General features: G+C 43.2%; 1 protein-coding gene across 5 annotated transcripts in view; it reads right to left on the reverse strand.

The window, feature by feature from the left end:
- The window catches only part of ZFP92 (zinc finger protein 92 homolog (mouse)), a 49,963-nt gene that overhangs the window by 6,051 nt on the left and 23,075 nt on the right, over positions 1-20,837 (reverse strand). The window contains exons 4-6 of one of the 5 annotated variants that reach the window (XM_046940135.1): positions 19,108-20,483; positions 15,238-17,809; positions 7,031-7,107 (exon numbers count right to left, since the gene is read on the reverse strand). The gene's annotated coding sequence lies outside the window, so the exon portion shown is untranslated. Of the gene's footprint in view, positions 1-7,030; positions 20,501-20,837 lie in introns of all 5 variants that reach the window. The other 4 variants (XM_046940140.1, XM_046940137.1, XM_046940133.1 and 1 more) reach the window with 4 other exon arrangements.

Genomic DNA, 20,837 nt, shown 5'->3' on the forward strand with positions numbered 1-20,837 from the left:
AACTCAGTAATTACAAATTGGTAATTAGGGAAATCTTTCTTGGATTTGGTAATCTTGGAAATCTTTCCAAGAGAGTTTGGCTGTCTTAAAAATGTGGAAAGCAGTAAAGTCCCCAAAGTGGGTAAAGTAGTCATATTTCAAGGAAAAGAGGAGCCGAGTGTCTCCAGGCTGATAAAAAAGGGAAGCTGGCATTTATGAATTCACTATTAAAATACAACTGCCTGAATCTAGACGGATGCTTTTGGAAAAGTTCCTGCATTTCAGAATAACTGTATTTGTTCAGAAACACTCTCATGTCAAGTCTTGGCTCCATTTATTTGCTACTGCAGAGCAACTTTACTGTTTGGTGAAGCTTCATTTGGCTAATGATTTGGAAGTACCCTTTTTTTTTTGCTTTGACAAAGCTGATATACTGGTTTTTAAAGGTTCCATGCATTTAGTGTTAAAATGCTTATGTATTTATTTATTTATTTATGTGTCTTTAAAACAACCTAAACAGCTGAAATGGCCAAAGATGCTTGTCTAATGAAGAGTTTGTTGGAGCAAAGCAATGAAATCTGATGAGAATTACAGTCAGTAAGGAGAAGCACTACACAGCAGAATGATTAAATTTCCACTTTGCTGTTAGTTCTAGCTTTCCCATTCTCTTGGTGTTGTAGTGCCTAAATGAATGCCCTATCTACCCAACAGTCTTTATAGTAATTACTTTATGTTTAGTTAAACTGCCGTCTAAATAGAAGGGAGGAAGGTTTTAAAGGCATTTGAGTGATTGTGGCTGCCCACTGAAGATTGTTTCTTTAACTTAGGTATTGATCAACTATTTTCACTTGAAAGAGTAGAGTGATATATTAATCACTCAAATGTAGAGCACCATTGCTCTGCACAGCTGCTGAAAGAGTAATAAACGGTAAGGCCAGTTTGCTGTCTTATTCTTCTTCAAACACATTTAGCAGAGAACACAACTGTAAATATTTTAGCTTTAAAACAGAGACACAGTTTTCCATAGCCTAGAAAAGATTGCTTGTTAACACTGCAGAAAGCGTAGTGCCTTCCCAGAGGACGCTGACATCCCGTGGTTTGGATTGGAAGTACCAAAGCTCCCCTTCACTCTCGCAGCTGTTTCTGATATGGGGATTATAGAATCACCAAATAGCTGAAGGCTCTTCTGGAGGATCACCTGGTGCAACCCTCTGCTCAAACAGGGACACCTACAGCAGGCTGCCCTGGGTCACACCCAGTTCAGTTCTGAATATCAGTTTTACTGTCTCCATTACATATGTATGTATTACATTTCACGGGCTTTGGGAAGAAAGCAAGACAGAAAACAAACTACTATCAAATTAATTAAAAAAAAAAAAAAATGGAAAGCAGGCAATTGGTACGTCAGTTCTAGAATGCAGCTACCTGATGTGTATGTATGTGCTCCTGGAGAAACAAGCAAACTTCCAATGAGTGTAGCAACATTACTGTGTTGTGTTCCATTTGTGTTAGTAGTGAAGAGCAACTCCTTCATGTATCAAAGATATCAATTCTTTATAATATCATACTTGGCAGTTTTCTGGAAGATTTGCATCTTGAGGAATTTATACATGTCTTGGTGATATGTACCCAATAAAACTCATTTGTTGAAGGAGTGACTTGATCTCATTTGCTGATTGCTTCCTTACCCATTACCTAGATTTATTGCTTTGGCAGTGCTCGTAGAAAACCCAGTGGGGGCTAAGAATCAGAACAGATAAACAAAAACAACAATAGTAACAAAGCTCAACAAAACAAACCCCACACCACCAAAACAAAAAAATCCCTGTGAAAACAGGTTGGGAAACTACACAGAGGAGTCTTTCAGCAGACACTGGATTGGTTGGACTGGGTGATCTTAGTGATCTTTTTCAACCCTATCGATACTAGGATATTACATTGCTTTGCAGCCTGTTTCCCTGTCCCACAGGAATGGGACATTCCCTTTCATAAGGTGACAGCAAGTGATGTTTGTCAGTGGTAGCAAACTGCTTTCCAAGGGTTCATCTAACCATTTTAATCCATCTCACAGATGTAGCAAGTTCTGTGCTCTTTTGTTTTTGGCTTTCCCTTAATACCTGCAACTGAAGTGCAAGGAGTAGTTTATGGCCCTCCACCCTCCAATATCTATGAATAACTGAAAATGTTCAAGGAACTGTTACATAGGACTTGTTATCCAAGGAAAAGAACAACAGCTGCAGAGTGTGTGTTGGGGCATAGGTTAGGTATATAGAAAACCTTAAAAAAAACCCCATATTGAGCAGCTGAAGTGAGGTGAGAGGAAGTAGTAGATATTCATTCATTTCCCAGCAGATTTTGAGGAGGTCATGGGGTACTGCTCATGCACTCCTATGCTGGGAGGGCTATCAGGCATTCAGACGGATTGGGAAGGCAGCTGGGATGCGTCAAATAAAACATCTTGTACAGCAGTGAGAGAATTGAAGGGGAACCACCAATGTGGCCGCTATCACTTACGCTTGTATTTCAAGCAGGGCAGAGCTGCAAACTGTTTGTACAGCTTTGCTGTGCTTTGCTAATTTTATTTTTTACAGCTGTACGAATGTTCCAGGGTGTGCTGAGAATTTTGCTTTCAAATATCTGGAGAATAACATATCTGTGTACTGGAGGGGGCAGCCTTTCCCTGCTTCTTCCCTCAGGCGGCCTGGTGTTGAATAACTTCAGCGTCAGCGATGGCTGATCCAGAAATTGAACGATATTAACATGGCTATTTGTTTAAATATGCATTTTGTAGCCCTCATCAGGGTAATTGCATTCTGCAGTGTTAAAGATAGCAGCCCCGGGTCCCTTGGCAGTTTAGTTTCAATTGGAATCGACTGCTTGACAAGGTACAAGTGAATCTGTGTACCTGAAATTGCATACACATGCCTTATCTGCCCGAAGGTAATGATATGCAAATGATTTGGGCTTCAGTAGTCTGTGGGTGCTGAGAAGCAGTGATTCATAAAGGAGACTTTCAGCAGTTCGGGTGGTGAAGAGAACACTGGCATCTACTGCCTTGGGAAGGCTGTATGCAGGGCTGTCGGAGGTAGGCCAGAGTCACTCAGCTGGTTTCCTGGATGCCTTTTCTAATTACAGTGATTGCCTGTGGGCCAACCAAGCCAGAGGGAGCTTAAAAACAAAAGTGAAGTAGGACTGACTGTACGTGGGCTCATGTATGCATGAATTATGAAGGGCATGCTGAAGTTTACAGTACCAGTGTGACGAATGGTGCAAGTCGACACCTTTCCACTTTGAACCTGGTGAATGAATTCATTAAGCCCTGCTGCTATTTTGGGCTGTGTAAAGACTCAACCAATTACTGACTGCTCAATTGAAGTGTTGCCCTTTCATCTAACAAGGGATGTCACCAGTTTAGCGTGTTCGGATGGAAGGAAGTTTGCTATTACCAGTAAATGTGTAGTAGGGTGAATGGGTGCCTTTTGGGCCTACATGGCTTGTGGAGCTCATTAAGCTGGCCTGAGTGTGGATTACCATACCCAGATTGGTATTGGGGAGGGTGCTACTGAAGCAGCACACTGTTCAACTTCGTTATGGTTAAAGAGGGTAATTGTTGGTGTAGCTGCTCTGCCCCAGAGGTCTTCTGTAGTCGAATGATGTTGACTTCATATGGTACTGACAGACTCCAGCTACTTGTCTGGATTTATTAGATCACCCCGTTCATTTATATTTCTTTGGTGCAGTACTGTTTAGGATTCTTGTATTTGATGGCTCCTTGTGCTTACTGCTTCTTGTTGTTGGTTTGAATGTTTTCCTATTGAAAGAAGCTAGTTTGCAGTTTTTATCCTTTTCTTTTGAATGCACCGTCGTAAATTCTTAGTCTTCAGAGTGCTGTAGTGTCCACAGTGTGTGTACTTGCTGAAACAAGGCAGTAAAGATGACCCACAAAGCTATATTTCATGATCAGACATATCCAGTGAAGGCAGGAATGAAAATTACGGAGACTTTGATCAAGCTTACACACCAGAACTGCTTGTCTTGTTGATTACCTGCATAGCAGCAATTTTTTTTTAGTCATGCTGCAGTCTTTAGGGTGGTTGCATTTGTCTCTCATTTTCTGTATGAGTGCAAACCATGTAAGCAGTTATTTTGGATTGCCGGTGCAGGTTAGCTGACATGCATTTCATCTTAAGGCTCTCAGATACGTGCACTTCTATGTCTCTGTACTTGGATATGAGGTATTGCTTGATAAGCAGGAGAGGCGACCTGCTTTCCTCCCTACAAATCCTGTCCATTTTGTTCATCCTGGGCCTCAGCTACAGCTCTGCCCTATGAGTGGTTTCGCTTCTTTCTTGTAGAAGTGAAGACAAACATTTTTGGGGGCAATGAAGAGACAAAGAAGATAAGTTCATTTGACAATTTATGGCACAGATTGCAGTCTTGGTGCTGTGAATGGCAAATTCACCCAAATTTATGGGATGAGAAATCAGACTTTTTGAACTCCAGAAATAAATGTATATTTTTGGGGCTGACTGCTGAGGTGACAGATACATTGGAACCACAGACCTCTCTTGAGACTTGCAGAAGTTTACTCTCACTTGTGTTCCTCTGGCCTATCGAGAAGCACTTTGCGTTATCTCCCATGGGTTGTTTTATTGGTGTCATGTATGCTTTGATGAAAAACTAGAAGCTGAATGAGATGTGTGGCAATGTTGTGGTGTTGCACTATTTTACATAAACTGTTTACTTTGGGGAACTTTCCCCATTGCAGATGACTGTGATATAGTTCTTTGTTGTAGACACCTTCACGCTTCTGGTTATAAAACTATGCACTTGTTGTGGTTTAACCCAGCTGGCAGCTAAGCACCACGCAGCTGCTTGCTCACTTTGCACCCAGTGGGAATTGGGGGAAAGAAGTAAAACTTGTGGGTTGAGATAGTTTGATACAAAAGGGAAGAGGAAAAAAAAGAAGAAGAAGAAGAAGAATGCTCAGAACAAGCGATGCATTACATGATCACTCAGCACTGATACCTAGCTCAGTCCCTGAGCAGCAGCAGACATGCAGCCAACTCGCCCAGCTCTTATTCCTGAGCATGATGCCATATGGCATGGGATGGGACATCCCTTTGTCAATTGGGTCAGCTGCCCTTGCTGTGTCTCCTCCTAGCTCCCCATGCACCTCTAGCACCATGGTATTTTTGCAGAGGGCCAGAGGAGCAGTTATGCATCCACAGTGTGGATGAGTTCCTGGGGGTTTATGCTGCTGGGTTTAGTAATTGCAGGATCGGGACAATATTTGAGGGATAGGCTGAAAGAAAATTGCTTGTAATGACTTTGTTCTGTGTGTTGTATTTTCAGCTCATGGTAATGTGACAACAATAAGCAGTTGTGTGTGTGACTGTGTTATTTTTGACCTTGGCTATCCCCAGTCGGGGCAGCCTTTTCCCATCAGCTGGTACAAGGGAAATGCGCCCTTACAGCACAGGACATATGGCAACTGTGGGCACGGACAGCAAATTCACGTCTTTCCTAATGGAACACTGAGGCTGTGCATTGTTGGGAAAGAGGACGCAGGACAGTACAAAGCTATGATATGCATCAGCTCCTTGTTTTGTCCCTACAAAAGGGTATTTTTGCTACATGTGCATGATGGGTGTAAATTCTCATTTTAATCTTACTCTCTCAATGCACAGGGGTGCTTACATTATCATATCATAGAATCATAGAATGGCCTGGGTTGAAAAGGACCACAGTGATCATGTAGTTCCAACCCCCCTGCTATGTGCAGGGTTGCCAACCAGCAGACCAGGCTGCCCAGAGCCACATCCAGCCTGGCCTTGAATGCCTCCAGGGATGGGGCATCCACAACCTCCTTGGGCAACCTGTTCCAGTGTGTCACCACCCTGAGTGGTTACATTATGATATATAGGATGTGTGTTCATGGCTGGCATCTTCTGCCTGTTTGTTCTGGAGTTCATATATTAACAGCATGAGACCACTTACATGTTATGCTTTTCATGAAACATTTGTTGCACTCACAGTTAGTATCTATGCAAGTCTAGAAACAAGATCCTACTTTTAAATGCAGCCAGCACTTCATTTCACATCTTGGTTTTGCTATCTTCTTATCCACTGCTTGAAATTACCAGCTACAAAAATTTCAAAATTAGATCTTAATTTTTAACTCTGTGCTAACATGGCTACTGAGGTCAACCCAGTCCAGCAAGGTTTACTGAAAGTGGTGTTAGCCTTCACTACCATTTCACTGTGGACAAAATTTGCAGTCCATTGGACTCTTTTCTTAGGGCTTCATAAATTATTTTTTCAGATTTCAGGTTTTTTTTTTCTACCAGCTTTAGTTTTATGTTGACCGAGTTGAGAGTTTTGGGATGAAAGAGTTAAGTACAAATAAGAAAATCGTTGCTTGCTGGGGCAAAACAATCTCAGAATTGCCCAGGAGCAATTGTCGTATTAGAGGCAAGAAATTATTATTAGCGTGGGAGTTATTTTCATTCAGACATTGAGACTATAGTAATTTTATACCTCGGACATGCTGAATTCAACTCATGACAAAAGACACAGGATTTATTGTTTCCACATAGCAGCTGTTGTAAATGCCAAGATGTGGTTCTGCAGGGAAATTGTTAAAACTTAGTCTTTTGAGTTTTGGTCAGTGTTGAAGACAATCTTCCAGATGTGTCCCTAGACGTTAATACATATGACAGGTGCTGATTCATAATACACTCTTGACATGTCTTGTTACCTCCCAGTAGAATTCCACCGTCTTCAATCAACTCCAAGTAAACTGCTTCCTCAGCGCGAAAAGGAAATGGACCTTCTTATGATTCATAGGGAACTGTTCAGGGACTTAATTCATTATCTGCCTTTCTCTTAAGAGTAAGCTCTGGTGTGGCATGCAAGTACCAAGCAGGTAACTTGTAAACCTGTGTGGAAATGCTTCCAAGGTAGTAAAAGATTTCAGAAAGTAAATACGTATGATCCTACGTGTCCCTTAAGTATATATTCATGTGTGTGCGTTCTTTTAACAAGATACCTTGTCAGAGGGCTTCTAGGTAACTGTGATGCTTTTCACCCGGCATGCTTGCAGTCAGCTGGGTACGTCCATGTCATCTGGAAGAAAGACAAACAGTCAGTGGCCCAGATAAGAAGGCAAACAGAAAATGTCTCTGCAGTGTACCACAACAGGGCTAGTGTGTTCCCCAGTGGCAGCTTGAACCTTTGCCTGGTGCAAATGGAGAGATGAAGGGAGAGTACGTGGCAGAAGGATGTGATAAGGATGGCTTGCATTTGCGTGAAACTGAGCAGTAAGTTTGAGTGTGCTGTGCATTTTTGATAACATATTTTCAATATATGCCCTTTACCCCTGCAGAGGTAGAGCTCAGTGTGAGCTAAGTAGTGTGCAGCCTCACCAGCAAGTTTTGCAGCCCACCCAAAGCTCTGTGCCACTACAACATCCTGGTATGTTACCACTAACCTAAGTTTGTCCATGTGAGCTGCAGTAAGGAGCTGAGACTGTAATGGAGATGCAAAATATGAAGTGGCTACCCTTGATTTATTTGTCTTGTGCAGATAACTCATTAATGTTTTTAGTATCAATTAAAGTTTTAAGGCTGGATAGAGTGCCGCTAACCTATAGTTTACCCGCTATTGGACCAACCTTGGTGTAGTGATGAAAAAGCTGTGTATGCAGATGGAATGGAAGAAGCATTAGTAGAGTGGGGAAAAAGCTGTCTTACTGCAAGTTAGGTTATTAAGACAGTATTATAACATATCTCTCTGTATTGATTTTTGGGCTGATATTTCCATCAGAGCAAAGAACGTTCCCAATTAGGAAGATATAACAAGAATATTCCTGCTTGTGGTCACTCTACGGCATGTCAAATACCACAGTAATGAACATACATTTTTCTCCTCTCGTGAGTGGAAAGATCTAAAGAAATCACAGGATTTATTGGTGGATCCATATTCTTGAAGCTAACTGAGATGATGCTGAAACAGTTCTTCCAAGTAGTCTGGAAAAAGGAAAATACAGAAGTAGCTTGGATAAATGGTTCTTGGTTTCGGTGCCATTGGGAATATGTTAACAGGTCTGAGGTTGTGTCTAATTACAGTTTCTGACTAGACAAAATTCAGATTAGTGACAGTGGCATATATTCTATAGAAGTGAGTGACAGATATGGGAGAACTGTGTACGAAGGCATCACTAACGTGAATATTGGTGAGTACCATTTAAAATTGCAGAGCTTTTTTTTGTCCAGATTCAATGTTCAAACCATTTGTCTATTGGATTACGTAAGAGATTGTGTACTGGATTACCTACTGGATTATGTAAGAGATTGCCCCAAATTCACAGAATGCGTGAGCAATCATCTAATTAACAGATAGATGAAGTAGAGACTACCTCATGTAAAACCTTCCTGGATAAAGCTGGGCGTTCTTTCGTCAGCTTGACTACTTCAGCCAAAGACTGAGGATGGCTGAAAGTGTCATTTTATTTCTACTTTGTGTTACTCCAGTGTATGTTGGAAATACTGTCATCTGTGACTGGGGAGGCAGTAAATGCTGTATCTTTAAGTGCTTGCTGGTTTACATATATCAGAGGGACTTTCCTGTAAATTTGAGTTTGTTTGACTATCCCCAAAATAAGAAGTTATTCACTTGCACATCTGCAAGGGTTACCGTGGTGGGGAAAGTGGGTAGCTTTTAATTTAAATGCTGCCTACGATTGTGGTTTTGTTCTGAATTTGTTTGAGTTCAACCAGTTTTACATCAGCGTATTTTTTTTTGGTTTGGTTAAAATTAGCCTTTCTACTGACCAAGCAAAGTGGGGTTCATTTGAGATGAAAGCAATTAATGAGGAAAAAAAAAAAAAAAGGTTCCTCTTTCCCTGCAGTAATCATAGAACCATTATGATTGGAAAAGACCACCCTAAGATCTAAGATGACCCAGTCCAACCATAATCACCAGCATGCCCACAAAACATGTCCCTCAGTGCCACATCTACCCTTTTCAATGCATAGTCATAGGACAAAGTGGGTTTGCACAGTGTGGAGGATGAAAGATGGTGGCCTTCTGACAAGATGCTGTTAGTGCCTGGGGGTGTTTTGCAACGTTTGTTCAGCACATAGGTAATGAAGGCAAAAGACATCTCATCTGGTAGGAAGGAGTAGATGTTTGGAAGGCTTAAACAGAAAACAGAGGTTGAAGAGGAAAGGAAAGCTCTAAGGGGAGGGTGTACTTAGGATGGAAGAGGGTGCATGAAGAGATTGAAGAAATATAAGCTCAGTGAGTAGAAGTATTAGCTTTTATGTCCTCCTGGGCATTACTTTTCCCTAGTAGGCGATAAACTATAGGCAACTGAGCTAAATGAAGAGTATGGTTTTTTTCACTGCTCCCTGCAAATATTTCAGGTATGTGTATCTGCTTTTTTACTTGATTTGGCTTAAATCTAGATAGGAGGAGCAAACTTGCAGCTTGCATGCTTGAGACTGACAGATGACAATCTTGAGTAGTGTGACTGGAATGAAATGTCCTCCTTCAGTACATGTCATCATGTGGTTTTCTGTTGGTTGCAAACAGGGAGCTGAGAGTGCGAGGTATGACTGACTTAATCCTACTGAGTTGTGTGGACAGATGTGATTCTTGGGCTTCTTTTCTGTTTTGTAGCTGTAGTAAGTGATGGAGGTAGTGGGTACAGGGAAGTGAAACTTGGATGTTCTCTTTGAGAGGCACAGCTGAGACCTAGGTTTCAACTTAATTATTTTGCTTATATTTTATCTCACAAATCTGGAACAATTCTAGATATTGGGCTTCACCTAGAAAGCAGGGACATTTCATTTGCTATCTGCTCTGATCAAGATATTTCCTGCTTAACCCAGATCCCCAGAGTGACTTCTGGCTACATATTGTTCCACAGGGCAGATTCTAGTCCCTCGCCATATGTGAGTCCCCTAACTGGTGACTTCACTAGCAGTACTGGATTCAATAGCTGGTGCCTGAGAACAGTATGTTGAACTAGTAAGAGAACACTTTGCAGAGGGAATTGTAAGGATGTTCTGGTGAAAATGCTGTAATTGTACTGGAGTGTTTCCTACACCACTTCCTTTGTCTGAACTCTGATCCATGAGCTAGTGTTTTTCCTTTATTCTGCTATAAAAGCTTCCGTTGCTGCCCCAGAAGTAGCTGAAGAAGTAAGACTACCTAATGCATGGCTGTCAGAAGCCAGTCCAGGGGCTGACATCTGAACTCATCTGTTGTCATCCTCACACTGTTTTCAACTAACTGTTTTTTCTCCTCTCAGAAAATGATGAAAACCCTTGTGTGCAAGGAACGCATGGTACAAATTCCGCTGAGCAAAAGAATAAGAGTTGCTGAACAGCAGCCAAGAGACTAACCCAGCAACAGCTGACATGGATACACATCTTGTCTCCACATTTGAAGGTAATCGGAAGCAAACACAAGGGAACAAACCAAAAGCAGTGCTATATTAAAGCAGCAAACGGTAAGAGTGTTAGCAGAATTTTCCATTAACTTGTACAGTGGATTGGAAGCAACATTCAGGTTGGGGCAGGGGAAGTTCTGCTGCCCATGCAGAGCAGTTGTTCTCAGTTCCTGGCCTGTTGGCCTATGCTCAATGGAGTGTTAGGGCAGTGCTCCCCCATACTGTGGTCACGGGCTGCTGTGCCAGTAGAGATGAAGACTAGGCCCAAGTTACTGGTGTGCAGACCTCCAGCCAGCCCTATCCAAAATGCTTAGGTGTCTTTGCTCAGCAGTACTGGCAGATGTGAGTGAGCTGTTGGCCAGAAGCCCTGCTATTACCAGCACAGCACAGAGGAGAAGGTGAGCCAGTGAAAGCTCCATTTGCTGCCTCAGGTGTGAATGGGTTTTTCCAGGCCCCTCTGTATCATTGCCAGGTATAAGAAAATCCAGAGGCAAGGACTGTGTCATTGGAAAGCAAAGGCACAAACTGAGTCCGAGTTTGAAGGGCTAGGAGAACAGACCCTGAGGATGGCAGCAGTGTCTTTGTGTCCCAACACAGATGGGCAGTGATCTGCTACTGAGGGGTCAGCCAGTGCTTGTGGGTGCCCTCATGTCCATTGCAGCTCCACCCACATCTCTCCTCAGGAGGTAGGAGAAAGGCCAGAGCCAGCTGTGCACAGGCAATGTGCTCCTCCACCTACGTGAGTGGTGGAGATGAAGAAGGTCCTGTGGCTGTAGTGTGGTTGGCATTAAGATTTCTGTTCAACTGATGTTTTCTTCTAGGTGAAGAGAAACCCAAGTTGCCAGAGCTCAGAGGTAGGACAGCTGTAAAGCCTCCTGCTTCAGTTAATGAAGTGTGTGGTGCTCCCAGCTTTGAGAAGAACATCCATCCAGAATTTGAGCCCTGCAGTGCTCCAGGATTTGAGGACTGCATTCCACCACATTTTGATTATCCCACACCCCTAGAGTTTGACTGTGCTCCTGCAGAGTTTGATGACTGCAGTCTCCTAGGGTCTGACAACTTGAACAATGAAGGCTATGCTATTACACCACGTCTGCAAGATGCAAAGTCTCCTGCAAATGCAGTGCAGGAGTTCATTCCATTCAGTATGTTTCGTTCAGAAGGGGATACACAGAGGACAAGTTTGGACATTCAGACTATTAGATTTGCCAGAAAACGTGTTGGCAGGATTGGGATGAGATTTGGATTCTTTCCTTCTCTCTCATCTGGCTTTGAGCTAACCTTGTAATTCTGCTGTTGCTCAGAGAAACCTGATTTTTTGCTTGCTTTGAAGAATTGGCTGAAAGTCTGAAGAGAAATCTCTCTGGAGATTAGTTTGTTTTCCAGGGACGATTCCTTTCTCTACCCTTTGTGTTTCTGAAGGTCTTCCAGGTGGACCCATTTGGAATCCCTTGGAAAACAGACATAATTAACCATGAGAAGAGTTCGGTCACTGCATCTTTACTTACGCTAAAAGGTGTCACCTTTGTACCTATCTTGTGTGGTCCACACACTTGTGTGAATGGATGGGGAAGAGGGTGAACACCTTGACAGACTGATGGACATGAGCAGTTTGCCTAAGCCTTCAGATAATACATACCATCAAGAAAGCTGCAGTTTAGGCATGATTTTGATGCTGGCCATTGAGGTAGAGTCAGTTCAAACCATAGAAGGGAAGTGTACTCTACCGAAGATGATGCAGCAGTTTTTGACGAGGAACTGCAATCAGTATAACTGCCTGTCTTTAAAACCCTTACCCCTCCAACTGTGCTCAGAAAGGAGAGGTTAGATATTTTTTGGAGGGGATCACCTGCTAGCTCACATTCAGGCTTATCACAGCAAATACTTGGTTTGAAGGCAAAACTCTTCAGTCCGCAGTGTGAGTTTATGAGTATTCATGGTGTAAAATTGAACTCCTAATGGGTACTTGTTGGGAAAGATGAAGAAGCTGCTTCAGCTGTTTACTAGTCAGAATCCACTGAATAGAGCCTTAGACTCACTGAGAAGCATCATGATTTGGTGACAGTGAATGACATTTCTGGAGATGCCCAGTCTGACATCTTCTTTGGAAAAATTGTGATCTGATGATGACAAAGTGTCTGAAACCAGAGCAAGAAAGCTAAAATGCTACTAAAGTTTTGAGTCAGAGGATGGATGGATGAAGATCTTATTCCAAATGGGCAGTGCGCTTGGAGCTTCCTCCTGCCTGCAGGGGGAAAGCTCAGTCACACTGGCAAAGTCCTGACTGCTTTTTCAGCAAGGCTTCAGTTTGCAGTGTGGCCAACAGGGGCTGTGCCATCTGCGACATGAGCTGGATGGCTTTGTGCTGCAAAGAAACGTGCAGGTATCTGCTGTTAAGCTACAGCAGTACAAGTACAGCAGATGTGAGCATGCAGCTCTGGTGAGGGAAGGAGCAACTGTGGCTGTGGACCTGAGAGCTGAAATTTCCCAGCTTCCATGTGTCACTACCATTCCTTCTGAAACACTGGTTTTATGTGCTCTTCTTAAATGGTTTTCTATGCAGATGTAGTTCTACACAAGATAACTAGAGCAATGTCCTTGAAGATACCCCATTTTGTCTAGTTGAGGTACTTGCTATAGCTTCCAGATGTGTTGCTTATCACTGATAAATGTCCTTTCTAACCACCAGGCTTCTATAATAACAGCAACATCCTCTAAATGGGGGCTGAAGTCCCAAACAGTAACCAATCATTGGAAACTAAGTGGAGACCAAGTGCCCTTAGAAAACCTGTGTCCTCACATGGATAGCATGAGGAGGACACCTCCCCATATGACCACCGACCCCTGCACAAGCACAGAAGATTCGGATACGTTTGCGTAACCTTGTACTTGCAGTAATCTCATGAATATGTAATAGATAGATGCCTTATGTAGTGGATAGGTGTGTACTGAGAACTGCTGGGTTATAAATAGTGGAGAGTGCGATGACTCAGATCCACTTGATTTGTGGAGATTACTCACCTTGAGTGCTGTGCAGAAATAAAGCAATGTTTCCTCTCTAATCACTTGTCTTTTCAATGTGTTTCAGGACATTTTGAAATCGACATCACCACCACCGTTCCTTCTTACGTGCTTTTCTTAAGCAGTGAGGTTTTCTATGCTCTGGGTTTGCAGAGGGTTTCTTTATGCTGGGTCAGAAGCAATGTGAAAGCCTTATTGGGTTTTCAGGGCCCTTCAGCCCAGGTGCTTCACCCTATCTCCATCTCATGCACAGATTCTGTCCTCAAGACTGGAGCAGCACCAACGTGATGCTCCGAGTGATGGCAGAGGGAGTTGGGGCTTTATGTGATGCTCCTTGGGGGAGCATGTTGCCGTCACTGCTGTCCTATCCAGTGAGGCTAGGGGAGCTCCAAGGGGCTGGGTGTGTGCAGGTGGCTTCACTGGGAGGTTTGACTGCATGCCTTGCCCTGTGCTGCTTGGGCACCATTGGTAACTGTACAACCAGGTGCCCAGCCAGTGAGCAGTTGGTTTTAGAATGCTCAGGGCTTGGTCAAAATAGGGGGCAGGGCCCCTGTCCCCTGTATAAGGGCACCTGGCTAGGGGCACAGATGGGCTGGGTGGGAAATGAAGGGAGGTTGGGGGTAGAGAGGACTGAAAGCCCTGCTACTGCCATTACCTGTTATAGAGCAACACCCTGTTGATATGCTGGGGTGCTTACAGAAGTACGCGTCCCTGTTGAATCCTCTGAGTGTTGTACCGTCATAATAGAGCATTTCTTTGTTGCTCTGATAGGTTGTGACATGCCCAGCACTGCCTGGAGTGTGGTGATGAGTACCATATCACCACAAGTCTTCAAGGCCTAAGGTAGTATTTTGGGCAGTGGCACGGGGTATAGGATATGTTTCCAGCCACCTGGTAGTTATTTTCTCCATTGTAAGCACATGGCATTTGCTATTTCAGGTTTGTGGTTCTGCGGCTAACAAATCAACTGATGGATGGGAAATCGGGGAATCTCAAACAGTATGATACTACCACTGGTGCACCAGTGTGGTAGTGATCAGTGCCTGCTGTTCTTCAGCTCTTAGCAATCCCCCATCAGAAAGGTCTTTTGAGAGGATGGGCGAGGTAGACAGTTGCCTGATGTTCTCCATCTCCAAGGCACCTATACAAAAAACCTATTGGTATTCTTTGAGTCCTTGAAGTACCCTTTCCTGAGGTAATCTACACCAAGGATGTGCAGAGCCTCTGGACCAGTCGCAATGGGGTGTTTTTGCTACTCATTCTCAGTCAGGCTCAATTCAGACTCCACTAAAATTAGCTCCTGGGATCCCCCTGTCACTCCGGAGGTACAGACAGGTTCTGACCCTTCATAACTTTATGGCACTAGGCTCTTATACTCCTGTGGTTCTGATGTGCCAAGCCATTGAATCCGCACAGCCCAATAAACCCGATTGTCCCTTTCCTCCACCTGACTGGAGGCAGGGCCCTTCTAGTTCTGGTTATTCTATTCATCAGTCATGAATGCAAACCACAAGGCTGGTTATCAAACTCAGAAATAAGGTCAGACCACCTACTCTGTTTGAAGAACTGCCCACTGGAGACTGGAGTGGTCATTTTCCAGGAAGAACTCTCTTTTGTGATGGCTTTCCCTCGCAACTCACATATCCATACCTCTAGGCTTCAAGTGAGTTTTCCATCCCATTTCCTCATATCCTCTCCATGGCCATGCAGGTAAGACCACCGGTTAGCACGTGGTGTATACCCAATATATCTTCTGTCTTGAATTAAAAAATGCTTACTTCTGGTATCTGAGATGCTAGTCCATGCAGATAGGACAGAAGATTTATTCCCTTTGAGTTGTTGGGCCACTTCGGAATGCTTCTCCACAGCTGAAACACAGGCCCTTAGAGAGAAGGAGAGAGATATTTTGCTGGAGTTCATCAGCGAATTTATCCACCATTTGTTCCTCTCCCTCTTTCCAGGTCATTTCTGCAGTGAGTTGGCATACAGAGATGGTGAACTCCGTACAAACTTACGCCACATGGATTGTGGAATAACACATCTCAATTTTGGAATAATCAGAAGTTCAGGCCAATATTATGCACCATCTCCAGCACAGCCAATTCCCTCAGATACTGGATACCTCTTTCCATGGTGGTCCACTTGCCTGGTTGACATAATATTGTCCCTGTAGGGATACACTTCCTTCACAGCTGACAGGAATTGCATCTAAAAGGGGAGAGATTTTTTCATTTTTTGTAATTGCTTTGTCAATGTCCCCATCCCTAGAGAGGAACTGCAGCAACCTGGCTCCCATGCTCACTGAATCCAGACTATCAACACCACATCCCAGCATTGAAGCGGCTGGGTGACAGCGTGCTCACCTGGATGATCGCTGAAATCTTTCCACATATCTTGCACAGGTATCAGGCATCAGGTGGTTATTGACTCACTTATAGCCTCTGCCTCTTCCTCCTGTTCTTGTGATGGCCCTGGTATAGAGTAGCCTTCATCATCCTCTTCTTGCTTCCTTACTCAATGAGCTGACTTGTACTTCCATTGTTTCTGCTTGTGCGGGGGCAACAGTTACTGGTATAGGTTGGATCTCCTGTTCAACTACAGGGCTTGTCACAGGGGTTGGGTCTACCACAGGGCCTGTCACATGAATTGGATCTGATCCAGAAGCATTTTCGTATTTTTGAGGGTGCTGAATAGCACTGAATATTTGATAGGTGCAGGCCAGACCACAGCACAGTGCAGTAAGCTGTTACGCTTTGGCATTGCCAGGATCAGGTCACACCTTTTAAAAACATTCTGTCAGCTATTTTGGAGATCCAAACCCGCTGGAGGTGATAATCATGATAGATGCCTGCCCGTGTCCTCTCACATACCTTGCCACCCAAACCATCCTGCCTCAGGAGAGATCTCTGCGTGCTATTTTTAAATAGTTTCTTAACCATAAATAAAACCAGAAACGCATACAGAGGACATGGCAATGAAGTCATTCTAGTTTGAATATCCCAGGTATACTCAAAATTTTCAACAACTATTTTAACTCACCTGGAGTAAAGAATGTACTTGTTAAGTTTCCATGATAAAGTTCCTAAAGTGTGAGAATGTGCACTGCTGAGTACAAGTACCAAAATAAATCCACAACCGGATCGTGTTATAACAGGAGAATATGCTATATACAAGCTGGAAACATCATAAATAAGCCTAGACCAGCTTTCAGAGTGATGAACAACATGGCCAGAGTTAAGAAAAACAACCTTGAAAGTAAGTAAAAACTGCACTATGAACAACAGGTTGAGATAAAAACCATTTACTAGGACAAAAAAAAAAGGAAGAGATAAATAATAGTAATGATGCTAATTATTAAATATACACATATATTTACAAAACAAGTGATGCACAACACAATTGCTCAGCACCCGCTGACTGATAACCAGCCAGTCCCTAAGCAGTAGCTGCTCCCCTTAGTTGTATAGCCTCCACATGATGCCATGTGGCATGGAATACCCCTTTGGGCAGTTTAGGTCAGCTGTCCTGGTTCTGTCCCCCCTCCACTCCTTGTGCCCTACCAGCTTCCTTGCTGTCAGGACAGTACAAGAAATGGAGAAACTAAAATGACCTTGGCTCTGTACAGCACTACTCAGTAACAACAAAAACATCGGTGTGTTATCAACATAGTTTTTCTCCTAATGCCAACACGTAGCATCATACCAGCCACTGTGAAGAAAATCAACTCTGGGACATACTACAGAGCTGAAACATACTGCAGAGAACTCATTCATTTTCTCTACAGCACATCTAAACTTTCTCCGTGGCTTCCAATATATCCTCCCTTCCTTATATATATCAACTACACTGCTAACTTTTGTGCGTATGTATCAGTCCTGAAATTAACAGGATGGCAATAGTAATGATGTTAATACAGAGTCTTAAGTTAATTTGATTATTAGTGATGCACTTTCCTATTTTTTTTTTTGGACAGGAAGATGCTTGTGAAGATTTACTTTCTTGCATACCGCTATATGAATGGTAGGAAGGAATAAGAGATTCTTCATCGTTTCCTTTTTAAGTTCACGTAGACTGAGAATGTCATTCATAAGCTTCAGTGCTTTAATTTAAAGTCATATCTATAAATGACTGTCTTCTTTTATGCACCATGTGATGCTAGTTTCTGTTCAGGTATAGAGTAGGCAGCAGTTGGTTGATATGTGCAGTGCTGACAGGTGACCACCATTTGCTTTGGTTTGAGATCTTGGCCAGGGTGTGTTTCTGTCTAGTTTCAGAAATGGCCAGCCTGTTCTGAGGGAGGTTCCAGGGAACTACAGTCAAGGCAGCTTCACCTCAAACCCTGGGAATGATCTGCAGACATGTGAAGGAAAAGAAAGTGATGGTGAGTAGCCAGCATGGATTCACAAAGTGAAAACAGTGCTTAACCGACGTGGTAGCTTTCTGCAATGGGATAAATGGCTTGGGGGATTTGGGAGAGCAGTCAGTGTTGTTTATCTCAACTTTTAACGTGTTTTCTACGTTGTCTCCCATGCCATCCTCAAAGATATAAACCTATGAAGTGTGGCCTAGGTAAGTGGATTGAACACTCTGATGTGGACTGAACGCTGACTGAACTGCTGGGCTCAGAGGACTAGAGGTACACAATCCAGTGGCTAGCCAGTCCCTAATAGTATAGCCCAGGGCTTGATACTGACCCTAATACTGCTTAACTTCTTCATCACTGACACAGATGCTGTGACAGAGTATTTATCACCTGCAAACTTGCAGAGATAGCACAAGACTGGGAGGTGTGGCTGCCACACGAGGAGAGGGGCTTTGGCAGGCTGGAGAAAGTTTCACAAAGCGGCATGAAATTTAACAAATGGAATTGTGGAACCTGGGAAGGAATAACCTCACATGCCAGTATGCATAGGGGACCGAGTGACTGGAAGGAAGTTTTGCTGAGAAGAACCTGGTTGTCCTGGTGGACACCAAGTTTAATGTGAGCCAGCAACAGGCTCTTGTCACATCAAAGGTCAACAGTACCCTCTTCAAAATGGTTTGTTGTTCCTTGTGCAAGAGGAAGTAAAACCGTAACTGTCAAAGCCTACTAAGTATGTAAATGGAGGGAAAGCCTTGAAAAGAGAAGTACTCTGAATCTGTGACGATGCATGCAAATATCATCTTATTCAGTGATTGTATGACCATTTTAAACCGTAACCTGGAGGCACATGTTTAAATCCATAAGCATTCCAAAGAAAAAAGAAAGATAACAGTCCTTTAGAACACATGTAGGCTTTCCCTCTTCTGCGTAGTTTGTATATTGCACGTATTTGCCCACTTCTACGTGTAATTATTATAAAAGTCTTCAAAATCAAAACTTTTTTGACAAATCAAGTAAAGTAACTAAAATAATGTGTCTTTGCAGCACAGGTGAAGGTGCCTCTGCTTTGATTTCAGTATTACTCTTACCTTTCCATATACAGCCTTTGTGAACTTTCCACAGCCAGCCTCATTACTTAGAGTTGCAAACATTCTCAGCACAGATGTCATGTACACTGTTGTCATGATTTGCAGTAGATTTCCCAGAAACTGAAGAGGTTGCTCACACACTGCTATAGCCACAAAGCTTCAGAATACGATTGTCACCCGATCTTTTTACTCCTTACCTGAGTGGTTTTCCGTTTGGTGTCTCCATACTACAGTGTTTGAATGCACTCAGTGCCAGAAACATGAACCTCTTCAGCCAAAGGAACCACAGAAACCCCACTGTTCACCCCTATTGCCCCAAATCTGGTTTCATGAAATGACTGCATATCTAAAGTCGCAGCCCACATTTCTTGACCATGCAATTGGTTCACAGACGTATGCTGCAGTTTTAAAGCAGTGTCTATGCTTCTGCTTCTGCTTATTCTCAGTAGCTGGGTCAGTCTGAGACTTCTGAAATTGTGTCAATCATTCGGTTTTAGAGAAGGGGACTGTGGTTAAATGGTATCGAGTGGTGTATTTCAAAGCATGCCACGTGTGGATTGGGTAGAGATGTTCAGCATCAGCAGAGGTTAGACGAGAGAGGGGAACAGGATGGAGCAGCAGGAAGATGTCAGTGGAAAGGGAGTAAAAGATCCTTGTTGGATACCTCCTGACCATGTGGTTTGTGGTCTTCTGTCAGTTTTCTTTCCTCGTTAAACTGCAGCATTTCCCTTTGCCTCCTTTAGACAATTTGGAGAGTTGTGGTCTGGAAGAAATTGCATTCCTCTGATGCCTTTACTTTAAATATTGCATGGCTATGCTCAGGAAGTCCTACATGAAGAAATATTGTAGCAGAGGTGTCTTCCTGGAAAAATAAGTCCCCTGGGAAAGACATCCCTCAGAAGTCCATTCTTTTTATCTCCAGGTAAGCTATGTTGCATGTGTATTCAAAGGCAGAATGGATGTAAATGCTTGTAGAGCAACTTTGCCTGTAGTAAAGCAGTGTTTCCAAATCAGAGAACATAAACAGAAGGAGCAACATGAGACGCATGTATAACTGTAGCTATACAAAAATAAATGTAAGCCAAATTTACAGAAGTCGTAGAAGTATGTATCTCAAGGCTGAATGCAATTAAGTGTAAGGAAGATGATTAATTTTACCCTCAAATCTTCTGAACTTTGAGCAAATATATATATCTTCATGTAGACGTGCAACATTTAAATCTTTAGTAATGAAGTATTTTATGTCTTCTGAACCCTTAAAATTAGTTCAGAATTAATCGGCTTATGGTCAAGACTTTCCTCTTCGGTTTGTAAAGTGCTGTAATTGCAGGCATTACAGACCACTTGGCTTCAGTTGCAGACAGAAGCTGCAGCCTGTCTTTCAGCTCAGACTGACCGTCAGAACTCAGTTCTTCTAATTTGTCTCACTTCCTCATGCTGCATTCACTGTTGTGCTGCTCAGCGCTGTTGTACAGGACATGCAGAAACTCAGAAGCAAATTCTGCCTGCAGACTCTGTGTCCATCCTCTGTGCACTTCTGTGGTGGTAGTGTTACATGGAGATTGTGGTTCTCCTAAGGGTAGGAAAGTACTGCAAGAACGTCAGTCCAGTCCAGCATTTTTTCCTATTGTTTTTTTTCCCCCCAGCTACATCACTGAAACTCAGAATCATTTGAGTTGGAATGAACCTTTAAAGGCCATCCAGTCCAACTCCCCTGCGGTGAACAGAGACACCCACAGCTCCATCAGGCACTCAGAGCACTGTCCAGCCTGACCCTGGGTGTCTCCAGGGATGGGGTACCCACCACCTCTCTGGGCAACCTGTGCCAGTGCCTCGCTACCCTTACTGTAACAAACTTTTCCCCTTATATCTAGTTGTTTCAGGGTACGTTTGGATCTGAGAGACAGGATGTCTCAGGAGCAGAGGC

The sequence above is a fragment of the Gallus gallus genome, chromosome 1 (assembly GCF_016699485.2).
Source record: "Gallus gallus isolate bGalGal1 chromosome 1, bGalGal1.mat.broiler.GRCg7b, whole genome shotgun sequence".
In the NCBI taxonomy this organism is placed as follows: Eukaryota; Metazoa; Chordata; class Aves; order Galliformes; family Phasianidae; genus Gallus; species Gallus gallus.